The sequence below is a fragment of the Eptesicus fuscus genome, chromosome 15 (genome assembly GCF_027574615.1).
Source record: "Eptesicus fuscus isolate TK198812 chromosome 15, DD_ASM_mEF_20220401, whole genome shotgun sequence".
NCBI lineage: Eukaryota > Metazoa > Chordata > Mammalia > Chiroptera > Vespertilionidae > Eptesicus > Eptesicus fuscus.
Genome location: NC_072487.1, coordinates 39,124,985 through 39,149,031, shown reverse-complemented (window position 1 = coordinate 39,149,031; position 24,047 = coordinate 39,124,985).

Below are 24,047 nucleotides of genomic sequence, written 5' to 3'. Positions count from 1 at the left end.
GGTGGTCGGTGAAGAGCTGCTCCGCTGAGAAAACCATTTAGGCGGACGCCGTGGCCGGAGGGTGACGTTTGCCGCCGCCGCCGCCGCCGCCGCCGCCGCTGGGTTAACAGTTTTGATGGTGGTGGTGATGACTGTTTTGATGGTTGTTTGGTTGTTTGTTTGTTTTCAGGAAGGGTGAAAAAAAAAACACACACAAAAAACGTGCTGCCTGGCTGGTGCCTGGGTTTTGTTTTGCTTTTGTTTTTCTTTCTTTTTTTTTTCTTTCTCTCCAATGTGCTTGCTTTTTAAAAATGCCACCGCCTCCGGCTCAGAAGATTTCTTTTGTGATCACTTGGACTGAGGAGGAGGAGGAAGGGCAGCAGCAGGAGGAGGAGGAGTTGGTGGTGGTTTTGTTAGTTACAAAGACCAGGGAGAAGAATCAAGGGGGGAAAGAAAGAGGAAACAGAAAGAAAAGAAAGGAGGTGTGGATGGCAGAGCATGTGCGTTTTCACATGACATCTGTGCCTGTTAGCGGATCCACAACGTGAATTTTCACTGTTCAGTTAGAGGGAGGAAGGGAGCGAGAGAGAAAGAGAGAGGAGAGAGATGGAAAGAGAGAGAGCCCAGAAGGGGCTTATACGCGGGGGCGGGTTTGGCCGGGACTCCCAGGCCCCGCCTCCTGTCAGCGCCGTGGCCAATCAGCGCCCGGTAGTGCACGGAGGGGCTGGGACCACGGGGGAGGGGACCAGATGGGTGGCGAGGGGCGGGGGTTAAGGACGCTGGAGCTGAAGGCGGCCGAGGCTGGAAATGGGCATTAGAGTCTGTCCTAACTGTGCAGAGGACGGGAAGGACCCACAGAGCGAGTCGGGCAGATGTGCAGGTGACATTCACTTACGATTCCAGGAGGAGGGAGAGGACGCTGACCGGTCCTTCAGAGGCGAGAGACGCGGGACTCTCCAGGTCCCACGTTGCGTCCCTCTTTGGCAAAGCCTGCGGGCCTCGGAGAGTTAGTTTTGAATTTATGGTAGCGCTCTGCAGAGTCCTTTTTCTGTGAACTCCTCCAGTCTGGCGAGGGTTTCCAGGGCATGACGCTTCAGTTATAGTGGTAGCATAATGCAAATCAACTCGCCTCACTTTGAGCTCCACCAAAGTGCAGTCCTATGCAAGTACCAGTCCGCTTCCTTTAAAACCACTTTTCAGATGCTTCCTGCTCCCAAACTTAAAAACAAGCAAAACCAAAATACTGAGATCTCTTGTGTTTTTAAAGATAATTGAAAATGTTAATGCTTTCTTTTTATCAAAGAAATAGATTTGTATTAGCATTTGGAGAATCTCCTGGTGTTGGGCTACATAACTCAAGGATAATAGCCCCAGTTTGCAGGTGTAGCTACCTTAGTGAGAAGGCAAAAGGCTGAGGCCAGAAGGGATGATCATGTGGTGCTGTTTATTTGATCATGGTGCAGGGGCTTTAGGAGGGAGGAGTAGTTCGTTATAATTGCTCTGAGAAGACATTTACCAACTTAGAGGAGATTGGCAATTAAATGTAGGTAAAGTTATTTGTATTAAAAACTGTTCCTTTGCAAGTTTTCCCCTTTCATTGGACAAAATAAACATGTACAGATGATCACATCTACTTTCTACAATTGGAAACTTTGTAAATACTTTGGTGAATTGGTCATCCTAAAAGACAGATAAAAATATTTGCTTCATGGACTCAGTCTTAAGGAATTGAGGCTTCTACTCAATGTACCTGTTAGCAGAGCAGGCCTCATCATCATTTAGGTTCCCGTATAATTTGATTTTTACTGCTATTTATTCATATTATGTCATGTAACACAAAATGCAATGTAGAATTGGTGATTATATAGTTAATCAGATCACTCTAAACTGCTAAGTAGTTCATTACCTACCCCGATTAAATAAAAAATGGATTACTTGCTGAAGCTTCACTAGTGTTAAACTGACTTAGCCTGGCCAATGTGTAATTTAGGAAAATTTTAGTATTAAGAATGAAAGTTGCCGGAACCGGTTTGGCTCAGTGGATAGAGCGTCGGCCTGCGGACTCAAGGGTCCCAGGTTCGATTCCGGTCAAGGGCATGTACCTTGGTTGCGGGCACATCCCCAGTAGGGGGTGTGCAGGAGGCAGCTGATCGATGTTTCTCTCTCATCAATGTTTCTAACTCTCTATCCCTCTCTCTTCCTCTCTGTAAAAAAAATCAATAAAATTTATTTAAAAAAAAAAAAAAGAATGAAAGTTGATTGAGTCTTTAATTAAGTGAAATGAACAAAAGGAAGCTACTGTTCAGAATAGTTATTCCCTTATAAATACCTTTCCCCTAGATTTGTAATTGACACAGTAGTTAATCTTTTAAGATAATATTTAAGGCTCCCTGGTTTTATCATTTTTAATCAAGTAAAATAGATTCATCATAACTGCATTAAAGCTGTACTAAGTTATGCCTAATTTAGTTGCTTCATTAAAAATTACTGAATATAAAACAGTTAAGAAACAAATTGTGACTGCATTATTTTAATTTTATGTGCTTCAAGAAGACCCAGGCATATTTAAAATTCCAAAGCCTTTGTAAACACTATAATTAATATTGTCATTATTTTAGTGTTTTATTTCTCATTTCAAAATTCAAAAATTTAAACTCATTAATTGTCTTAAGTTTCTAAACATTTATTGAATTATAAAATTTCTTTTGACTGCTGTTATATTTGTAATTCTTAAATAGATAGCATGCATATATGAAACTACTTTTTCCTTCTTCTGTACATTGTTATATGTCCTTTGCTTTGTGGGTTCAACAATGGCATAATTTTACCTAGAACCATATCACATATTTTCTAACCCCCCTACTTTTGAAAAAAATGTAATTAGAAATAAAGACTTAATTATGTTTTATAATTTTTCAAAGGAGTATATATATTAAGTGATAATATATATATATATATATGTATGATAATATATATATTAACACACACACACACACATACATACACACATATATATATAGTGGTACAAAGTATTTGTTTTCTTTTTTATAATGAATAAATGTTGATCATTGATTATAATGTGGTGATCTGAGACTTTTTGGATCATTCTAAACATTTAGAAACCAAGTTCTTCAGCATTTCCAATAACTTCCAAATTATTTCAACTGAATGAAATAAAAATTTATTTATATAAAACAAATATTCAGGATGTAAATGAAAGAAGTCAGCTTTCCCCAAGAAGTCGTAAAATATTTAGGTATAATCTGTTGTTTTTGTAACCTACCTGCCAGGAAACATCCATATTTCAAATGGCATAACAATAATATATTAATATAATGTTCTTGTTCACATGAGTACAGTGCCAGCAATTTTATTTGAATGATTATAGAACTGTTTGGTTTCCTGTAAGCTTGTAACTCCACTTTTGGCTCTGGGCTTGAAGGACGTTCTAAATTTTGATAAATTAAAATGCAAATCATTAAGTCATGTCACTCTGTACTTAATCTCAAGAAATGGTATAAAATCAGAAGGGCTTGCCGGCTTAACCTGCTTTCACCATCCCTCAGACTTAGCTGTAAGGCCATAGAGTAATAATGACCAGAAACATTCTGTGGACACAAAGCTTTAATATGAAGCAAACAGTTAAGATGACCAAGGCATTTAGGATTATTTCAACCATGAAATGCTTGAACCAAAGTAGGAAGAAATAGTTCACTATATTTTGAGCCAGTCTATATATAGAAACCATTTTAAATAGTTATGGATCTTGGAGTCACATTGGCAATATTGATAACAATATTACATTTAGAATAAATAAAAGATTGAATGTTTTTAGCTCAATTTAGGGGTTTTTAGCTCAATTTAGGGGTGTGTCACTGTGAAAGTTGAAGAAAAGGTATAAAGCTACCTTTAAATACCTTTCTGGAAAAGCCAGAAAAAATATAAGAACTTTTAATGTTGGAACCTATTAAAAATGGAAAAGGTGAAATACTGAGTGCCTTGTTGCTGAAGGCATCCAAAAAAGGGTGGAATTGCCTGGCCAGTGGTTGAGTGTTGACCCATGAACCGGAAGATCACGGTTCAAATTCTAGGTCAGGGTACATGACCTGCTTGTGGGCTCCATGCCCAGTAGGGGGTGTGCAGGAGGCAGCCAATCTATGATTCTTTCTCATCATTGATGTTTCTATCTCTCTCTCCCTTTCCTTCTCTCTGAAATCAATAAAAACATATTTGGAAAAAGAAAAAGAAAAGGTGGAATGAAAGACAAGTATAGAGATTTCTCTACTAGGCTGAACACTGTCTAGATCACCTCTAATATCTTCTGTAACATCTGTATTCACACGTAGGCTACTATCACAACCCCAGTAGCTGCAACAGAGCTAGTGCTTCATACCTTGGAATGCAAGCTTCACAAGAGCAGGAGCCAGGACTTCCCTAGAGTTTGGAAGAGTATCTGATACTTCATAGTCGTTCAATAATTATTGGTTGGATGAATGCTTTCTACGCTTGTCCACTGGATATGAACCAGAAATATAGTAAAGATCTGAATAAGATCCTTTCTTCTTAGTTTCCAATGGAGAAAGAGAGAGTGAAAGTGAGAGCGAGAGCGAGTTGAGAGAGATTTTTTGTTTTTCATTTTAAAACTTTTAATTTGGGGAGGAAAAACATATTTGAGTTTGGATAAAAAAGTTACAAAGAAAAGTGAAATCTAGTTATTTTCATATTTATTACTATTCTTAATTTATTCTAAGATGAAGAATATTTATATCTTTCATGTTTTAAGTTCTGATTCATACTTTAAAAAGTATGGATACAAATTCAAAAACTTTTCAGATGACAAAAGAGAGCAAATACTAAAATTGTGTAGCTTGTGCTTTATGTAATAAACTAGAGGCCCGGTGCACGAAATTTGTGCACGGGTAGGGTCCCTAGGCTGGACCAGTGATCTGGGCCAATCGGGGCCTTCTGGCTGCCGGCTAGGGCCTTCCTTCCGGCTGCTGGCTGGGGCCTCCCTTCGCCAGTTGCCGGCTGCCAGCCAGGGCCTTCCTTCATTCTGTGCCATCCCCTGGTGGTTAGCACACATCATAGTGAGCGATAGAACTCCTGGTCTACCAGTTGAACTCCCACGGGGACACTTTGCATATTAGCCTTTTATATATAAAGATTGGAAAGAGGGTTATGGACCAAAACAAAATGAACCCTAATATGTGGGATGAGAGGTGAGTAAAGCAAGCTTATGAAAGAACAAAATATACATGTCAGAAAAAAGAGCTAATGCATATTGGATGAATTACATGAACTATTAGCCTATCTAATTTCTATATCTTGAAAGAGCCTGCATTGTATGTAAATATATCCCTTGCCCTCTCTACACCCTGTTTTTAAACAGATAAAATTACATAGGCTTAGAAAGGTTAGATCATAAATCTAAAAATGTTAGATCCAAGATTCAAACCCAGACATAGCCACTAAAATATAAGTTCCATGAGTTCACAGACTTTCTTGATTTTATTTTTTTCAGTGCTGAATCTCCAGAATCTAGAACCTTACCTGGCAACTTGTTGGTGCTTAAAATATACTTGTGAATAAGTAAGTAGACATTTGAACTCTTGTCCACACAGTATTAAATGCCACACACTCTATAACTGAATTCCAGTCCATCATGGAGTCTAGAAATACTTTTGTAATAAATATTCCAGGTAATAGATACTCTGGGGCCAGTAAAAACAAAAAATAAAAAAAGAGAAAAGGTTGGATGCAAGACATTTTTCAAAATCTAGTGAATGATTGGATGGTGGTGCTGGTAGGCAGGGGTTGGTAAAGGTGAGGGAGAAGTGAAGCCAAAGCTTCATGAATAGGAGATTGATAGAATGAATATATCATCAATAGAAATAAGTAAGGAGGAGCATGTTCTTGGTTAAATAGGGGGAAATCTTGAGATTTTCGGTTTCGGTGAGTATTGGCAACAATGTCTAACAGATGGTTCGATATGTAAAACTGGAGATTTTGAAATTGGTAAGAGGTGAAAGTAAAGATTTATGAGACATTCAAAAACACTAAGGAGACCAGAAATAATATGAGAAGAAAACAAATATGTCTTTTTTAGAGTAGGGGATGGATGCTATGCCATTGCATGAGTGGATGAATGGAAGAGGAAAGGAGTAAACTATGATAGTATTTTATCAGAGAAGTCAAGGTAGGAAGAGTTTCAAGAAAGAAGGAATGATTAACAGTGTCAGATAGACAGAGAAGTCAAGTGTCATTGAGTTCTCTCTCTCTTCTCCCCCACACGCACACAATTTTTTTCTTTTATATAAATTTTAGAATGAACAGAATGGCACTTTTAAATATAAAAAGAGAGAGTTGGGATAAATGAGATTAAGAGTCATAGGTTAGCTTTGATAAGAAGGTCCCCTTTTCTTCTGGGACTGAAATCAAGCAACAGAATGAGTAGATAAAGACAGAGCAACTTTGTAAAGTTAACAGGGTTTGGAGGCACATGTAGAAGGGAAGTATTGAGGTTTAAGTTTCAGGTGGCAGTTGAATTACCTGTGTGACACCATACAAGTCACATTATATCTGCTTCCCACTTTCTCCATTAGACAGTGAGCATCACAAGGATAGTAATTCTGTCATTTTCATTTTGGTATCCAGCACCTCTAAACTGGTTGTTAAACAATTTACTTCAATTTGAGAGATGAATCATTAGTAAAACTCTGTCTCAGTTTAGTGCTTGTCCTGTTATTATATTTTGGCAAACTCCCTTCCACTTTTTATCATGGCCTTGAAAACTTAGAGTTGACAAATCCCCATTTTCATCAGCTAGATTGAGTAGATTTATTTTCCTGGTAGCCCCACAAGCTCTACTAAAACAGGCTGATTAAAAAAAATATCTACAGATCTACTGGCTACCAGTGTGTTCCAGACAGTGGTAAAAGGACTTGTGCTTCATTTTATCGACTAGATTAAAATATTTTGAAGTTTCTTTAGAAGAATATGTATCTGAATAGCTAATGAAATTACTAAAAAATGATATTAGTCTAGAATGAATTTCTTACCAAGAAAATACATTTTATAGTGGTTAACTAGAAGAATCAGATCAGGAGAGGTTGAGAATTTTAACATGTGCCATATATTTTGTATTGTTTGATTTATTTATAAGAATAGATATTACTGTGTGTGCGTGTCTGTGTGTAAGTGATGAAAAAGTATTTTCAGGAGGACCACAAGGGGAAATAAAAGATTACTACAGAGACTTCTCTTACCAAAACTTACGCAAAAAGTTACTCCAAAAAAAATAAATAAATAGAATATATGAGTACAGAAATAGATAAATAGTAGAGTATATCAGAGCATACAGATATTGATTTAAGACTTAAGGACTTTATATAAAAACTGAAGTAGAATTTCAGTTCAAATTTGAAAATATGATATATCTTAATAGGATGAAGAATACTTGTTTCTATCTCAGATCATATACAAAAGTACATTTCAGATGGATTAGAGATTTTAATGAAATATATAAGTAAATATATAAAATAATAAAATTATACTTGTGCGTATCTGTATAATAAAAGCCTAAGTGACCGTTATGGTGGAACAACTGGAATGACCGGTCACTATGATGCACACTGACCACCAGGGGGCAGACGCTCAATGCAGGAGCTGCCCCCTGGTGGTCAGTGTGCTCCCACAGTGGGAGCACCGCTCAGCCAGAAGCTGGGCTCACGGCTGGCGAGTGCAGCGGCGGTGGCTGGAGCCTCTCCTGCCTCCGTGGCAGTGCTAAGGAGTGGTGAGCAGGTGGGCGGTAAGGAGTGAGGGGTCCCAGATTGCAAGAGGGATGTCTGCCTGCTGGCTTTGGCCCACTCCCCGCCTCATCCCTCATCCACATCCCTCAAGGGCTCCCGGACTGCAAGAGGGCGCATGCCAGGCTGAGGAACACACCCCCTCCTCCAGTGCATGAATTTCGTGCACCGGGCCTCTAGTATTTATATAATGTTTTGGATGAAGCAAACTTTTTAAATTAAGTAACTGTATCTATAAAGAAAAATTACATGTATTTTCTTATATAAAAATATAAAAGTAAATATTTTGAATGGCCAAAGACATCAAAACAAGTGAAAATGTAGGCAATAGGATGGAAAAAATATTGCTGCACAAAAAATTAATAGTCTTTATAAATAAACTAGAAGCCCAATGCACAAAGATTCGTGCTAGAATGGGCTTTCCTTTCCCTGGCTGCTGGCACCGCCTTTCCACTCTGGCCCAGCCCCTTTCTGTTCAGGCCCTAGAGCAGTGATGGCGAACCTATGACACGTGTGTCAGCACTGACACGCGTAGCCATTTCTGATGACACGTGGCCGCATGCCGAGGATGAAACATTTGCTGCTCCTGAGGATGAAACATTTGCAACTAGAGTCTTGGAGTTAGTTTTTTCCTCAAAATGACATACTACCCGAGTTATGCTCAGTTTTTTGGCGAAGTTTGACACACCAAGCTCAAAAGGTTGCCCATCACTGCCCTAGAGCCACCTCTTTCCGCTCTGGGAGCCGCCTCTTTCCACTCCGGCCCCTCCTTTCCACGCTGCTAGAGGCTCTGAGAGACAGAGGGTGGGGCAGAATGCCTGTGTCCTGCCTGTGTCACTCAGCAGCTGAGTATGCAAATTAACTGCCATCTTTGTTGGGCTAATTTGCATATCACTCTTGATTGGCTGGTGACGTAGCAGAAGTATGGTCAATTTACATGTTTGTCTATTATTAGGTAAGATGTATATGAACTTACAAACTGATAAGAATTGGATGAAAGCTCAAAAATAGAGTTGGTAGGGAAAAGGGGAACTGTTTATCGGATAACTTTTTTTTTTTAACCCTTGGTGGTTTTTGCTACACATAAAAAATTTCTCCATGTTTATGTGTCTGTTAGTGCTACTAAAAATCACCTCTCCAGATTACATGACAAAAATTTAAGATAATTTTTTGTGTGTTTATTAAAATATAAGTTAAAATGAAAATGTAATTCTTTGTATAATTTTGGTATAACACTGCAAGTTTTATCTTGAATTGGCTACTTTACTGTACATCCTTTCCTCATCAATCCAAGCTACTGTCCCTCTCCTACCTAGATGGGTACCATGTTCTTAGAATTTGTCTCTCTACCTTCATTTTTGCTCATTACCCTACACATGTTCCAGTGGGCAGTTAGAGAGGTCTGTTAAAAATGTCAACCAGACAGTAAATACTCCCTGCTGAAACATTTTAATGTCTTCTGGTTGCATTTAGAAAATAACCCATCCTTGTTTTGTCTCAGAAGGAGGATGAATTCTGGTTCAGCCTGACACCCTGCTTAACTAGTAGACATGCCCCCTTTCATTCTCAAAAGTGTTCCAGTCTGAGAAATACATAATATAGTTATCCTGATTGTAAAGCTCTGCTGGCTTAAAGGTTAAGTTCTCAGAGAAATTGTCTCTCATTATACCACATAAAAGAGTACTCATTCACATATGAGAATTTATGATGATTTATTTGCTTGTCTTCTCTTGTTATTATCTAATAAAGGAAATTACTTTATAATTAATACTAGCGTTCCCGTTGCAGGAAAAATCCTGCAATAGGGTTTCCTGCTGCACTCTACCCCACCCTGCCTGCTCTCCTCCCTTCTCCCCCACCCCGCCTTCTCCCCCACCCTGCCTTCTCCACCAGCCCACCTGCTTTTCTCCCTTCTCCGCCAGCCCGCCTGCTCTCCTTCCTTCTCCCCCAGCCCTGCCTCCGCTCCTCCCTTCTCCTCCCCCCCGGCTTGCTTGCTTCTCCGCAGCTTTGCTCCCTTCTGCAGCTCTTGGCTTCTTTCTACGCTGTATTGATATGCAATTTAGCCGCCATCTTGGTTGGGATAATTTGCATACTTGTCCTGATTGGTTGGTGGGTTTGGCTTGGCTGGTGGGCGTGTCTTGGGCATAGTGAAGGTGCGGTCAATTTGCATATTTGTCTATTATTAGGTAGGATTATTATTTGCCCCATGGGTCAGGGACCACATCTTTATTTGTTTTGTATTATATCTTCAGGGCCCAGTATGATGCCTAACATATAGCACATGTCTTATAAAAGTGTGTACAATAAATTGATAACTTGGACTAATTGCTAGAATTTGAGCATTGTAAACAACTCCTTTTGTTTTATTTCTGAAAACTTGTTTCACACATTGGCTAAGATGACTCCATGTCTAATTATTGCTATATTTAAAAAAATTCATGGAATATTATGTTTTTCTTTTTAAGATAGTTGACATAGTTATAATTAAGTGTACCAATGAAACAAAACAACAAAAACAAAGAAAAGTTATTTTCTGTTTGTAGATCTGTTTTCAATGTAAGCAGTTACTTAACCTGCCTGACATTTACTTAAAAAATATGTAAAATAGGGCTAATAAACCTTTTAACAAGATATGCTAAAATAATGCTTAGCATATCATAATCATGCAAAAATCATCAATCTTTGATTATTTTTATTATTTGTAGAAAATTTGTCTAATGAATAAGCAATAGCTTTTTAAAAAAATTCAACAGATAAATTTTTCAGTTCAGGTAAATAAAATTTTGTTTGCCCATCATAATTCCCGGCTACTCTGAACAATCGATCGATCACAAAATATAAACTAACGTAACATTTACCACATTATTAGCTCTTTTCAATTTGATTTATCCCAATTGCTTTATGACCTCCTCTTTTTTTCTTTTTTATTCTCTTGAGCTAATCAATTTTAGTTTCATTTATTTTTCTTCTGTTGGCATGCTGGTCACACATCCTTTCATTATTTTTTTAATAATTCCCCTACAGATTAAACACGTGTCCTTGGATTATTACAATTAATAAATATCTGTACTTTTACCACATTTCAGTCAAAGCTAGGACATTGAACTCTATTGACATTCCCCATCGTCCAGGTGCCATTAGTGTTATTATTGTCATGCATTTCAACTCAACATATATTTAAATCTATTAAAATATTATTATTTATATTGAGCATTTATTCAGATTTTCCCCCAAGTTAGCCCATATAATTTTTTCCTGCTTTTTTTATATTTCCCTTTGAGGTAATTTTCCTTCTGCCTGAAGAACTACTTTTAGCATGCCCTTTCATGTCTGCTGCTGCTGATGACTATGCTTCGCCTCTGGTGGTCTAGAAATGTCTATGTTGCTTCACTTTTGAAAGGTAATTTCACTAGTGGCCAGATTGTTTTCCCCCACATCCTATTCATATCATGGTCTTCTTTCTAACATCTTTTCTATTGAAGATTTAGTTCTTAGTTTTATGGTTGTTCCTTTGAAAATAATGTAGCTTTCTTGGATCCTTATGTGATTTTCTCCTTGTCTTTGTCTTCCAGCTGTTTTACTGTGAGGTGCATAGGTGTGATTTTCTTTTCAATTGCCCTTTCTGGCGTTTAAAGCACCTCTTGAATCTAGGACTTCATATCTTTCATCACTTGGAAAGTTCTTGTCACTGATGCTTAAGTATTACCCTTGCTCTACTCACAAACTCTCTTTTCCCCTTCTGAAGGGAGATGGTGTTATGTGTGTGTTAGAATTTTCCAGTGTCCCATATGACTCTTTCACTCTTATATGTAGTTTATATCCTTTTTGCTTTCCAGACTTCCATCAGGTTATTTTGTTCTTACCTAACTTATAGTTCTCTCATCCTTTACTCATCTATGTCAAGTCTTCAAATCTGTTGTTCAACAAATGTGTATCTATTAAGATACACATTTCAGTTATTATATTTTTCAGTCCTAGAATTTCCATTTTTTAATAAGCTCTAGTTATCTGGCAAAATCCTCCACCTTGTCATCTATCTTCTTGAACATATAAGTACATAGTTACTTTAAAGTCTATGTTTGATAGTTTCAATATTTGTTGGATATATATATATATTCTTTATATAGTATATTTATTCTCCAGAATTTTTAATTGAAATTCTGACACATTTTATAATTATAGAGTATGTGGATGATCTACATGCTACTTTTAATGGTGGTGTTTATCTTTCTCTGTTTCAGAAAAGATTAGAATGGACAGAGAAAACAGAGGTTAAGACTATTTGAAGATTTGAGTTTAAAAAAATATTTATTGAAAGGCATACTAGTATACATGGACCAGCTCTACCCAGGGAACTTTTCCTTAAGCTTTAAGAACTTCCTGTGTGTTTCTTCCCCAAATATCAACATTGTTACTGGTATATGGCCCCATGTTTAAAATATTACTATCCTCTTTTCAACTCACCAAAATCAGACCTTTTTTCAGTATAAAATTTTGTTTTCATCTTTTCTATTGCTCAAAGGAGTAGATGGGAATCTAAATTTTGCTTCTTAAGATGTGAGACCCCCTTCTTGGAACTCACTACAGCATTTCTTTCCTTGAAATAAAGAATACCAGCTAACTGCAGCTCTTTCAGGGACCAGGATCACAATCACCATTCCCCTTCCATAGAATGAATCCACCTGCAGGCCATGGGACTGCCCAGTTCCAATGCTTGGCAGACCTGGGGCCTGGTGGCATTTTGCTAAATGATGCACACACATAATTTGAAAATCTAAAATGCATTGGCAGAGATCAGGAGATGATTGTGTTAATGATTTTTCTGGATCAAAGCAGACATGGGAGGCCTAGTTCTCTCAGATGAGGAGGGCTGCAGAATCTTTTTAGTGAATGAAAAGAGATGTTGATGCAAGATGAACTATTTAAATAAGGGCAAAGTACTTTATCAGTCCAAACCAGTTTTCAAATAGTCCACCCTCCTCTCTGGAGAGATACTGGGAAGAAGCAGATGAAATCACCTCGCTGTTTAAAAACTCTAAGCAAGTATATCTGAACTCCCTAGTGGGAGACTTACAGTCTCAGTTAGCTGGTACGGAAATCTGGAAAAAAGGTTTTAGGTTTTATTTGAATGTAAATTCTGTTCAAGTCAACAGCCATGACTTAGAAGAGGAAGAGAGGGAAAAAAAAAAAGGAAATAAAGTATAAGAAACGTAATGGCTATCCAGGGATTAAAAAAGTCTTGAGAGAAATGGGGAAGGTATATGTATATCCTTAATAGAGTGAAAACTATTGGTGTATTGTATATTCAGTGGGAGATATTTCAGATTAGTCATTCTGTGGTGAATGAGGGAAATTTGGGCTAGGGCACAAAGATGGAGACAAGAAAAGGAAGATAAAAGGGATTTAAAAGAAAAAGAGAAGGAGACAAGGGGCAGGGGAAACTTTCTTCGGGGCAGGAGTTGATTGGTTTCCTAAGGAATAGTACCTGGGTTTTTTATTGTTTGCATTTTTGGCATTTCAGTCCCAAGGCTGTTCTCATAATAGCACCCTTAAGCTACCAGTACCTATCTTTTTTTGTTTTTTTATATAGATTGTTTTTATTTAATAATGTATCATGAATATTTCTCATGACATTAAATATCCTATACCCTTTTCTTTTATAATATTCCTTTTTAATAAATGTACAAAAATGTTAACTGATTCCCTATTATTAGACATTTAGATTCTTTTTGCCTAAGTTTGCTATTATAACCAATGCTATAATAAACAACTTTACATATAAAGCTTTGCTCATAACCATGATTAGTCCTTTAGGATATATCTCTAGAGGTGAAATTACCAGATCAATGATTATACATATAAAGTTTTAGATATTAGTGTCAATTTTTAAATTGGATAATTTATTAATGAATTAATTTCACTTAATATTCATATCAATAACTCCTCAAAATCTTCTAGAGTTTATATGCATTGTTATTTGCCAGAATTAAAAGTTGAAAATAAAGTATTCCAAACATCAGAAATTGTCTTGCACAGAATTTAGATATTCAATTCTAAATAAGAACTTGCACTTTTGATAAATAATTGCAGAAATTCAAATCAAACTATAATCTAACATCATTTTAAAAAAAATTTTAATTTATTTATTGATTAAGGTATCACATATTTGTCCTTATCCCCCCATTCCCATCCCACACCCCTCCCCACACATGCCCCCACCCCCCTGTTGTCCTTAACCGCTGGTTAGGTTCATATACTAGCAGTTAGCAGTTGTGCATCACTGCAGGTTGCCCAGGACCAAACCAGAGAGAGTCGGACCTGCATCACCACCATTTGTCCACCATCCAGAACTGAAATGTCAGTGCTGACATGTACACATAAGGAACTGTTGGACATTGAAGTTGGGTCTCAAAAGAACTGTTGGCCCAGAAAGAAACTCACTACAGACTGATTCATTTGCCTGTCAGCATAACTATTATTGCTTGTCTCATTTTCGGTTCTTATAAGTGTATTTCTAATAGCACATGATCTCACTCATCTAGGGGAAATAATGAACAACATAGACTGATGAACAAGAACAGACCCAGAAACAAGGAGGCATGGATCAGACTGTCGGGCCTCAGAGGGAGGGTAGGGGGGGGTGGGGGTAAAGGGGAGACATCAACCAAAGGACTTGTGTGCAAGCATATGAGCCTAACCAGTACCTATCTTGACCACTTTGGTCTACCATGGGAAAAGGGAGTCAAGGGCTTTTCTGCTCGTTTATGAACAGCATGCAAACATGGAACCGATAATACATAGTCCCCAAATAAAAGTTTCAGAAAGGACTCTGTTTTTATTTTTATTTATTGCAAAGTAAACACATAGCCATCAACTAAGTAGTTTTATAATTTTTTTTATAAAGTCAATATTATTCATTTGGAAATTCCTTAATTTAATAATAAAATTATGCTATAGCTGTTATATTTTTTAAAATATATTTTTATTGATTTTAGAGAGGAAGGGAGAGAGAGAGAAAAAAAAACACATTAATGATGAGAGAGAATCATAGATCTGCTGCCTCCTGCATGCCTCCCACTGGGGATCGAGCCCACAAACTGAGCATGTGCCCTGACTGGGAATCGAACCATGACCTCCTGGTTCTAGGTCATGCTCAACCACTGAGCCACACCGGCCAGGTGAATTGCCTAACTTTTGATGTCTTTAGACAAAAATTCTAGAAGAGGGAGGAAGATGGCAGAGGTGGTTATGGGAGATGCAGTCTCCCTCCATCTTTCTTCTCACTGAAAGGAGGTCTGATTTTGGTGAGTTGAAAAGAGGATAGTATCTTTAGCAATATCTATAATAATAAAAGCATAATATGCTAATTAGACTGGACAGCTGAACGACCTTCTGGCCGTCATTCCAGACATCCTTCTGGATGAAGCCATGGCAGCGGGGGCCAAGGCAAGAGGCAGTGAGGGGGCAATCAGGCAGGCAAGTGAACAGTTAGGGGTGATCAGGCAGGCAGGCAGAGTGCTTAGGAGTGATCAGGCAGGCAAGGGAGCAGTTAGGGGTGATCAGGCAGGCAGGCAGAGGGGTAAGGGGCGATCAGGCAGGCAGGCAGGTCAGAGGTTAGGAGCCAGAGGTCCCGGATTGCGAGAAGGATGTCTGAATGCCGGTTTAGGCCCAATCCTGCATGGATTGGGCCTAAACCGACATTCAGACATCCCCTGAGAGGTCCCGGATTGTGAGAGGGTGCAGGCCGGGCTGAGGGACCCCCCTGCCCCATGCATGAATTTCATGCACCGGTCCTCTAGTACCAGTAATAATGTTGATATTTGAGAAGTAGAAACACACAGGAAGTTCATAGGTTGACGCTCAACCACTGAGGCATACTGGCCAGGCAGGACCGCTATTATCTTATAAAGGGAGAAAAAAATTTCTTCAAAATATCATTGAACTGACAAAAGATATACATGTAAGTGAATCTTCTTTTTTTTTTTTTCTCATTTGAAAGTTTTGTCACACTCAAAGTATAGTAGAAAAAGGAACTAAAGTGTTTTCTAAAAGGATTAATTATTGCTGGTCACAAATATCAAAGGGTTATGGAATCAAAGTTGAAGCAGAAAAATACAGCTTTGAAAATTATTGGCCATGTCACAACTGAACACACGTGCAAGTGTGTCCCCTGAGAAGGCCAGTATTATCTCTTGTATTTAAACTTAAGGTAAGTTGATAAGTGGTTGTAAAGATTTGCTTAGATCTCTTTATTCACGATCTTTGCTTCTGAAGATGCTTATGGTATATAAATGAAATGAGTAAGTGGAAGAATTCAGGGCAACAAATAAGCATGTGTTCTGTGCAGGTTCCAAGGGGGTGGGTTGCATTCACTTCCTGTCCCAACAGATTTGGAAATGGAAGAACAGTGTCCAGCAGAGGGCGCAGTGCTAGTGTCAGGAGTGCTGGACTGGTTTAGCAGCCACCTTAAATCTATATTGGATAGAAGGAGCCAAAGAACCTGACCACACTGAAGTAATGGTAATAAAAGGGGCCAGCACCTTACCATAACTAGGGAGCTAGTTGTAGATCACAGAAATCAATATGTTAACTTCAAGATAATTGAGCTCAAAATTAAATATAAAAAAGCAACCATACTTATCAGCTTTAACAGTTGTTATATAATTGAATTTTATATTAGAGCATTATGAATGAGAAGCTATCTGGGAAATACTGATAAGCTATTAATTTTTCATAGTTGCCTTCAATCAAGGATAGACAGAATGTCCTTTATTTCTTATATGCTACCTATCCATAGATTTTGGGTTTTTTTTCTGGCTCATTCTATGTTTATTTCACTTAAATGTTGAAATAGATAAGTCTTTAGTAACCTGGTTACACATCTATCATTTTACCTTGGGAAGCTACCTTGTCTGGGCAATAATAGATCATTATGCTAACTCTCAGAAAGTTCTACAGTCTGCAAAGAAAATGTTTTTTTCCCTCAAGGAATAAGGAACTTGGCAAAACAAAAGGACAGCAAATGGAAACATTAAAGTGCCTAAGGAAAAGGCAAGCAGGCTTTCATCCTGTGGACTGTGATGAGTGGGCAACCTCAGTGCCTGCAAGGATCTTGGACTTGACAGAAAAGTGTAAATGATATGGTTATAAACAATTGAGATGAAACACAAGGGAGGAAAAAGGAATTACTTTAAAAAAGCAGACATTATGATGTCATTGCTATATTTACAAGTAGGTTTCTGCGTGATTTAAAAATTCAATGAATATGGATTTAAATAAAATCTGCTATTTCAATCACCAATATATTTCAACAGAGATCAAACCTTCAGTAAATCTGTTACAAAGACAATAAGAATTGTTAAAAAAATCAAATATTTACTTAACTATGAATGCTTCTATAAAATAGTCTCAAGATTGACATAACCCTAAAACCTCATTATTTCTCTATATAAAAGCCTAAGCGACCATCTGACTGTTCTACTGTTTGACCGGTAGCTATGATGCACACTGACCACCAGGGGGCAGATGCTCAATGCACCAGCATGGAAACATGGAACAGACTGATGAATCTCAGTGTGAAGAGGGGAAGGGGAAGGGAGGGAAGAGATTAACCAAAGATCTTATATGCAAACTAGAGGCCCGGTGCACGAAATTCGTGCACAGAGGGGGGTTGTCCCTCAGCCCAGCCTGTACCCTCTCCAATCTGGGACATCCCTCTCACAATCCAGGACTGGTGACTCCCAACTGCTTGCCTGCCTGCCTTTCTGATTACCCCTAACCGCTTCTGCCTGCCAGCCTGATCACCCCCTAACCACTCCACTGCCAGCCTGTTTGCCCCCAACTTCCCTCCTCTGCCGGCCTGGTCACCCCTAACTGCCCTCTCCTGCAGGGTTGATCACCTCCAACTGCCCTCCCTTGCAGGCCTGGTCCCTCTCAACTGCCCTCCCTTGCAGGCCTGGTCCTTCTCAACTGTCCTCCCTTGCAGGCTGGGTGCCTCCCAACTGCCCTCTCCTGCTGGCCATCTTGTGGTGGCCATCTTGTGTCCACATGGGGGCAGGATCTTTGACCACATGGGAGCAGCTATATTGTGTGTTGCAGTGATGATCAATCTGCATATTACTCTTTTATTAGATAGGATAGAGGCCTGGTACAGGGGTGGGGGCCAGCTGGTTTGCCCTGAAGAGTGTCCCGGATCAGGTGGAGGTTCCCTTGGGGAGTGGGGCGGCCTGAGCGAGGGGCCTGTGGTGGTTTGCAGGCCAGCTACACCCCCTGGCGACCCAAGCAGAGGCCCTGGTATCTGGAATTTATTTTCCTTTTACAATTGAAACTTTGTAGCCTGGAGCGGAGCCAAGCCTGGGGTTCCCTCCTGGCCAGCAGCCATTTTTGTTGGGGTTATAATTGAAACTTTGTTGCCTTAAGCGGGTGGGCCCGGCCTGCTCTCTCAAGCTCCATCCTGCCGTCATTTGTTTGAATTTGTTTACCTTCTATAATTGAAACTTTGTAGCTTGAGTGGAGGCCAAGGCCTGGCAAGGGCAGGCAGAAAGCTTGGCTTCCTCTGTTACCTAGGAAACCTTGCTCTCTGTGGCTGTAGCCATCTTGGTTTGGGCTAATTTGCATGCTCACTCTGATTGGATGGTGGGCGTGGCTTGTGGGTGTGTCGGAGGTATGGTCAATTTGCATATTTGTCTATTATTAGGTAGGATAGATTAGAGGTCCGGTGCATGGATTCATGCACCAGTGGGGTCCTTTGGCCTGGCCTGCAGGGACCAGGCTGAAACCGGCAGTCCAACATCCCCCAAGGGGTCCCGGATTGCGAGAGGGTGCAGGCCAGGCCAAGGGACCCCACCAGTGCACGAACTGGACCTCTAGTCTTATATAATTCTGTTTTAAAATTTAGGTAGAAGGTTTGTAATACATTTATAAATGGAAAGAAATACTTCAAAACTAAAAATTTAAGCAACCTAAATTAAAAGCACAATTAGAATTTATTGACAGATGCTTTTGCGAACCACATTAAAATTATTATTTTTAATAGACTTTATTTTTTAGAGCAGCTTCAAGTTCACAGAAAAATTAAACAGAATGCACAGAGTTTCCACATACCCTTGCCCTCCACTCCCACAACAGTTTCCCCTCTTAATATGATTTTGCATTAGATGGTGTGTTTATAATTAATGAACTAATCTTAATACATTATTTATTAACTAAAGTCCATAGCTTACATCAGGGTTCATTCACTCTTTGTGTTGTACACTCTATGGATTTTGACAAATGTATAATGACATGTATCCACCATTACAGAATAGTTTCACTATCCTAAAAATCCCTTCTGTGCCATCTATTCATTTCTCCTTCCGTCTTTCCCACCTCTGAATCTCTGATAACCACTGATCTTTTTATTGTCTCCATAGTTTTGTCTGTTGCAGAATGTCATAGAGCTGAAATCATACATTATGTATTCTTTTCAGATCGGCTTCTTTTACGTAGTGATATATGTTTACGTTTCCTTTATGTTTTTGCATGGCTTGATAACTGATATTTTTATAGCACAGATTAATATTCCACTCTCTGGATATATGATAGTTTATGTATTCATTTACTTAATGAAGGACCTCTTGTTGCTTCCATGTTTTCAGTTCATTTGGGTAAATACCAAGGAGAGCAATTGCTGGATCATATGATAAGAGCATGTTTAGTTTTGTAAGAAACTGCCAAACTGTCTTACAGAATGACTGTACTATTTTGTATTCTCACCAACAATAAATGAGAGTTCCTATTGCTCCATATCCTTACCAGCATTTGGTGATGTCACTTTTCTGGGTTTTGACCATTCTCATAGTGTATAGTGATATCTTATTGTTGTTTTAATTTGCAGTTCCCTAATGACATATGATGTTAACCATTGTTTCATTTGCCTCTTTACCCTCTCTTTATCTTATCAGTGAGGTGTCTCTTTAGCTCTTTTACCCCAAAATGATAATTTTTTCACTTATAAAACACATATAACAATCAATGGAGAAAGCTTGGAAAAAGGATAAAGTTTCTCATAATCATATTTAACTGCACAACTATTGTCATTTTTATATTATTTTCCTTCCAATGTTCTCTTCATTTTTTCAAATGCATAAGGATTTTACATAATTATCATTATGTACATGTAATTTTATATGATGAGTTTGTTTAATATTACAACATATCCATAGTTATTAGTATAATTTATTATAAATAGCTAGATATATTACAATTTATGTAATCATTTCCCTGTATTGAATATTTAGATTATTAGATTACTTCCATTTGTCCTGCTATGTTTTAAAAAGTTTTCTTAACAAAATAAATTAAAAGATTTATTTTTGAGTTGAAAATGCAAATATTGCACATTATTATTGTTTTTTTGTAGATTAAAGATACCAAGTTTCTAATGCAGAACTATTTTGTAGAAATGTCTGTATAGAAGACATTTTATAATGGAGCTGCTGCCATGAGATCACTTGGTATCAATAGGAGATGATAGATAGATAGATAGATAGATAGATAGATAGATAGGTAGATATCATTTTAGCATGTAATACAATGCTGACAAGATGTTCTCATCTGGTGGAGCGTCCAACATATTTAATTTGGTGGTTGTGCAGAACCCAGAAGGTAGAGAAGGGCCTTTTAGGGATCCAACTCTGCCCAGCAGAGGTGCTCCAGTGCTAGCCACTCCCTTGAAGAACTTCTCAAAGGTGGCACAATTTGAGCTTTGAAGGTTTTGATATGTTCTCTGTGATCTTGGTGTTTCTACTTAGAATATTATACTTTTTATGACTTGTCAAAAATCCCGTGTTGGTGAGGAGCTCTGTGAGCACTTTCCTGTGCTGGAAGAACTGGGTCAGGATCCAGGTCTCAGCCTGAGGAAGGATGAGGTCAGGAAATGAGTAAGTATTTAGAGTTAGAGGCCAATCGTTAACTTCTTCTCCTCCTTGTTCCTCATCAGTTAAACCAATCAATCAGGACTCTTTGAGATTATATATGAAAGCCTCCAGCATTCATTTATTATTATCTGAGTCTTAATCTGTTTTCTTGGCAAACTTCTCTCATCCATTCCTCCCCGTTGATGGTTTATTGGAATTCTAATTGTCGAGGAAGGGCCATTCTGTGGTATATCTGGGTGACCACGATTTTGTGGGTTATAAGAGATAGAAATAGCACTGAAACATTCAAGAAATAGTGCTGGTTTGAGAAAAACAGGGAAATCCTTGGCGTATGGCCAGAGAGGCGCAGTTGGATCTGGGACCTCACATAATAGCATCGGGCTTGTCACGTTCAAATCTCTCAAATCTGCCTTATTCTGTGCTGACTTTCTTCTCAGGTACCCATGAGAATGGCGATCAGACATTCCAGCTTTCATTCTACCACTTATGTGAGCCAATGTAAACAGAGAATCACTTCTAGCAGTTCAGCAAAAGTCCCAGATCTGACATTAACGGGCTTGACTTGCCTCATGCTCCCATCTTTGAACGAATGATGTGGGCCTGATTGGCAGGTCTGGAGCATATCCTTAGAGACCTTGGAGGTTTCAGCCCCACTAGAGTTATGTGAGAGAATAACTTGCCCCAAAGAAAACCAGGTTTGTCAGGCAAAATAGCAAATGCACATTCCTGGTGGGACACCTCTTTTCAAGGAACATGGCAAGAGGGAAGGAGAGTAGCTGGGCCAGTGTGGCTCAGTGGTTGAATGTTGACCTATGAACCAGGAGGTCACGGTTCGATTCCTGGTCAGGGCACATGCCAGGGTTGCGGGCTCAATCCCCAATAGGGGGCATGCAGGAGGCAGCTGATCAATGATTCTCTCTCATCATTGATGTTTCTATCTCCCTTCCTCTCTGAAATCAGTAAAAACATATATTTTTTAAAAAGGCAAGGAGAGTGAAAAAAATCACATCTATTTCCATTTGTTCTCCCCTGAGAGGAGTGAGAGCTCCTGAACCAACTGCTGCTGCCACACGTGTTATAAGAGAGTCACCCATATGGAAAGGGAGGAGCTGTCACCGCCTTCCCTCCCCAGCTCACTACCTTGTCTAGTTCCAACCCATTTTTCTGAATTTCTACTTGGAGCTTTATATAAGTAAGAATGGTATTTGTGAACCACAGAAAGATCAGTTTGTCTATGGATAGAATAAATAGGGAGTTCTCTTTCTCTCTCCCTTCCTTCCTTCCTTCCTTCCTTCCTTCCTTCCTTCCTTCCTTCCTTCCTTCCTTTCTTCCTTCCTTCCTCCCTCCCTCCCTCCCTCCCTCCCTCCCTCCCTCCCTCCTCCCTCCCTCCCTCCCTCCCTCCCTCTCTCTCTCTCTCTCTCTTTCTCTCTCTCTCTCTCTCTTTCTTTCTTTCTTTCTTTCTTTCTTTCTTTCTTTCTTTCAACTTTGCATGAATATTAGAGGTAAGCAGGCCAATACAGTGCTTTTATGATTCCAACAGGGACACAGATGTCTTCTATCAGTTCTTCAGACACTTACAGTGTATAGCTTTTGTCCTCATGCTTTCCCCTGGAGATTTCAAGATATTTTCTCCACCAATTGCATTACACCAGGAACAAGTGGAAGGCAGAGGGCAAAAGGTGCATGCCAGCTCACGGTCCTCCCTGAGAGAGAAAAAGGGAGTCCTTGGCAGCAAGGAACTGGCCTGGTGCTGTCAATGGGCCTTGGGGTTGCTAGGAGCTGGTCTGGCACTCACAGCTAGGCCTTGGCAACTGAAGACACAGCACTAGAGATACCAGAATTATAGAGGGCTGCAGAGAAAAGAGGTGGAAAAAAAAACCTTTGACTATTCACAAGCTGGGTTAGATTTGACCTTACTTCACAGTATACTATCCAAATAGTTCACTGTAAATATGGCCAAAAAAGTTAAATTAGCTCTGTTTGGGTGATGTAAATAGTCTCAGAGAAAGCAACCTGAGAAAGCAAATGGCAAAACTGAAATACAGTTATATTTGCAAACAGGAGAACCTAGTTTTGATATTTTCTTAAAAAACAATATTTATTCTTTAAGAAATTAAATAACACAAGTGATGCAGAAACACATATGCCTTCGCTGTAATTTGGCTAACAAAGGAGCAAAGTGGTTGCATTCAGGTGACCGACCGTCTTTTGAGAATTACCTCTGAGCTATTATTGTGTGTGTGTGTGTGTGTGTGTGTGTGTGTGTGTGTGTGTGTGTTTTGGCAGAATTTACCAACTCTGCTTTATTTTATTTTGATTTTATAATTGAGATATAATTGACATATGACATTTTATTAGTTTTAGGTGAACAACATAATGCTTTGATGTATGTATATATTGCAAAATGATTGCCACAATAAATTCAGTTAACACATTACCACACATAGTTACATATTTTTTTTTCTTGTATTGAGAACTTTTAAGATCTATTTTCTTAGTAACTTTCAAATATACAGTAGAGTACTATTAACTATACTCTATCCTGTCATAGGAATATACTCAAGAGGACCTGAAGCTAAGGTAAGTCCATTCCTCTCTAGCAAATGCAAGATGCATTACCCATTTTAGTATATCATTTGCCTTTTGGAAAATTATTTATATTCCTGAACTCTTGTAACCTGGAACAATTCATTTTTCTTTGTTCAAATCAATGCTAGGCATCTGGGGGATATTATGGATTTTAAAAATATGCTAGTTTTTGACCATTTTTTAGTTGCCCTGAAAGTTCATTCTCTGAAATTATTAATTCACTCAATGGACAGTTTCCAATGCCTTCCTTTTGCCATCCACTGCATTCAATCCTGAAACGTCTTCCAGGAATCCTCACCTCTCATTACGCAGCATAGACACCCCCATGGAGAGGACTGTCCTGTGTCTTTGCCTGTTTTGTTGCTCCCCTCAATACAGTTTTCATTTATCAATTTAAAAGCAATGTTTTGTAACCTTTGTGGTGGTTTGAAAACATGGACACAATCCTCACTAGTCCCGTACCCCACATCTTTACAATGTGATTTACATCTCCTCCCATCAGGCCGTCTATTTCCCCATCCCTTGAATCAGGACTGGCCTTGCCACTTGTTTTGGCCAGAACATGTGGCAAAGTGACAAAGTGCTAGTTTTGAGCTTAGGCCATCAGAGGTATGTCAGGCTTCCACTTTCTTTGATCCCCGTGACCACTTTGTGAGCCAGTGTGGGCTGGCCTGCTGGAGTAGACATAAGCCATTTCCACTGAGACCAGAAGAACCACCCAGCTAAGCCTAGCCTGCACACCTATTTTCGCCCACCC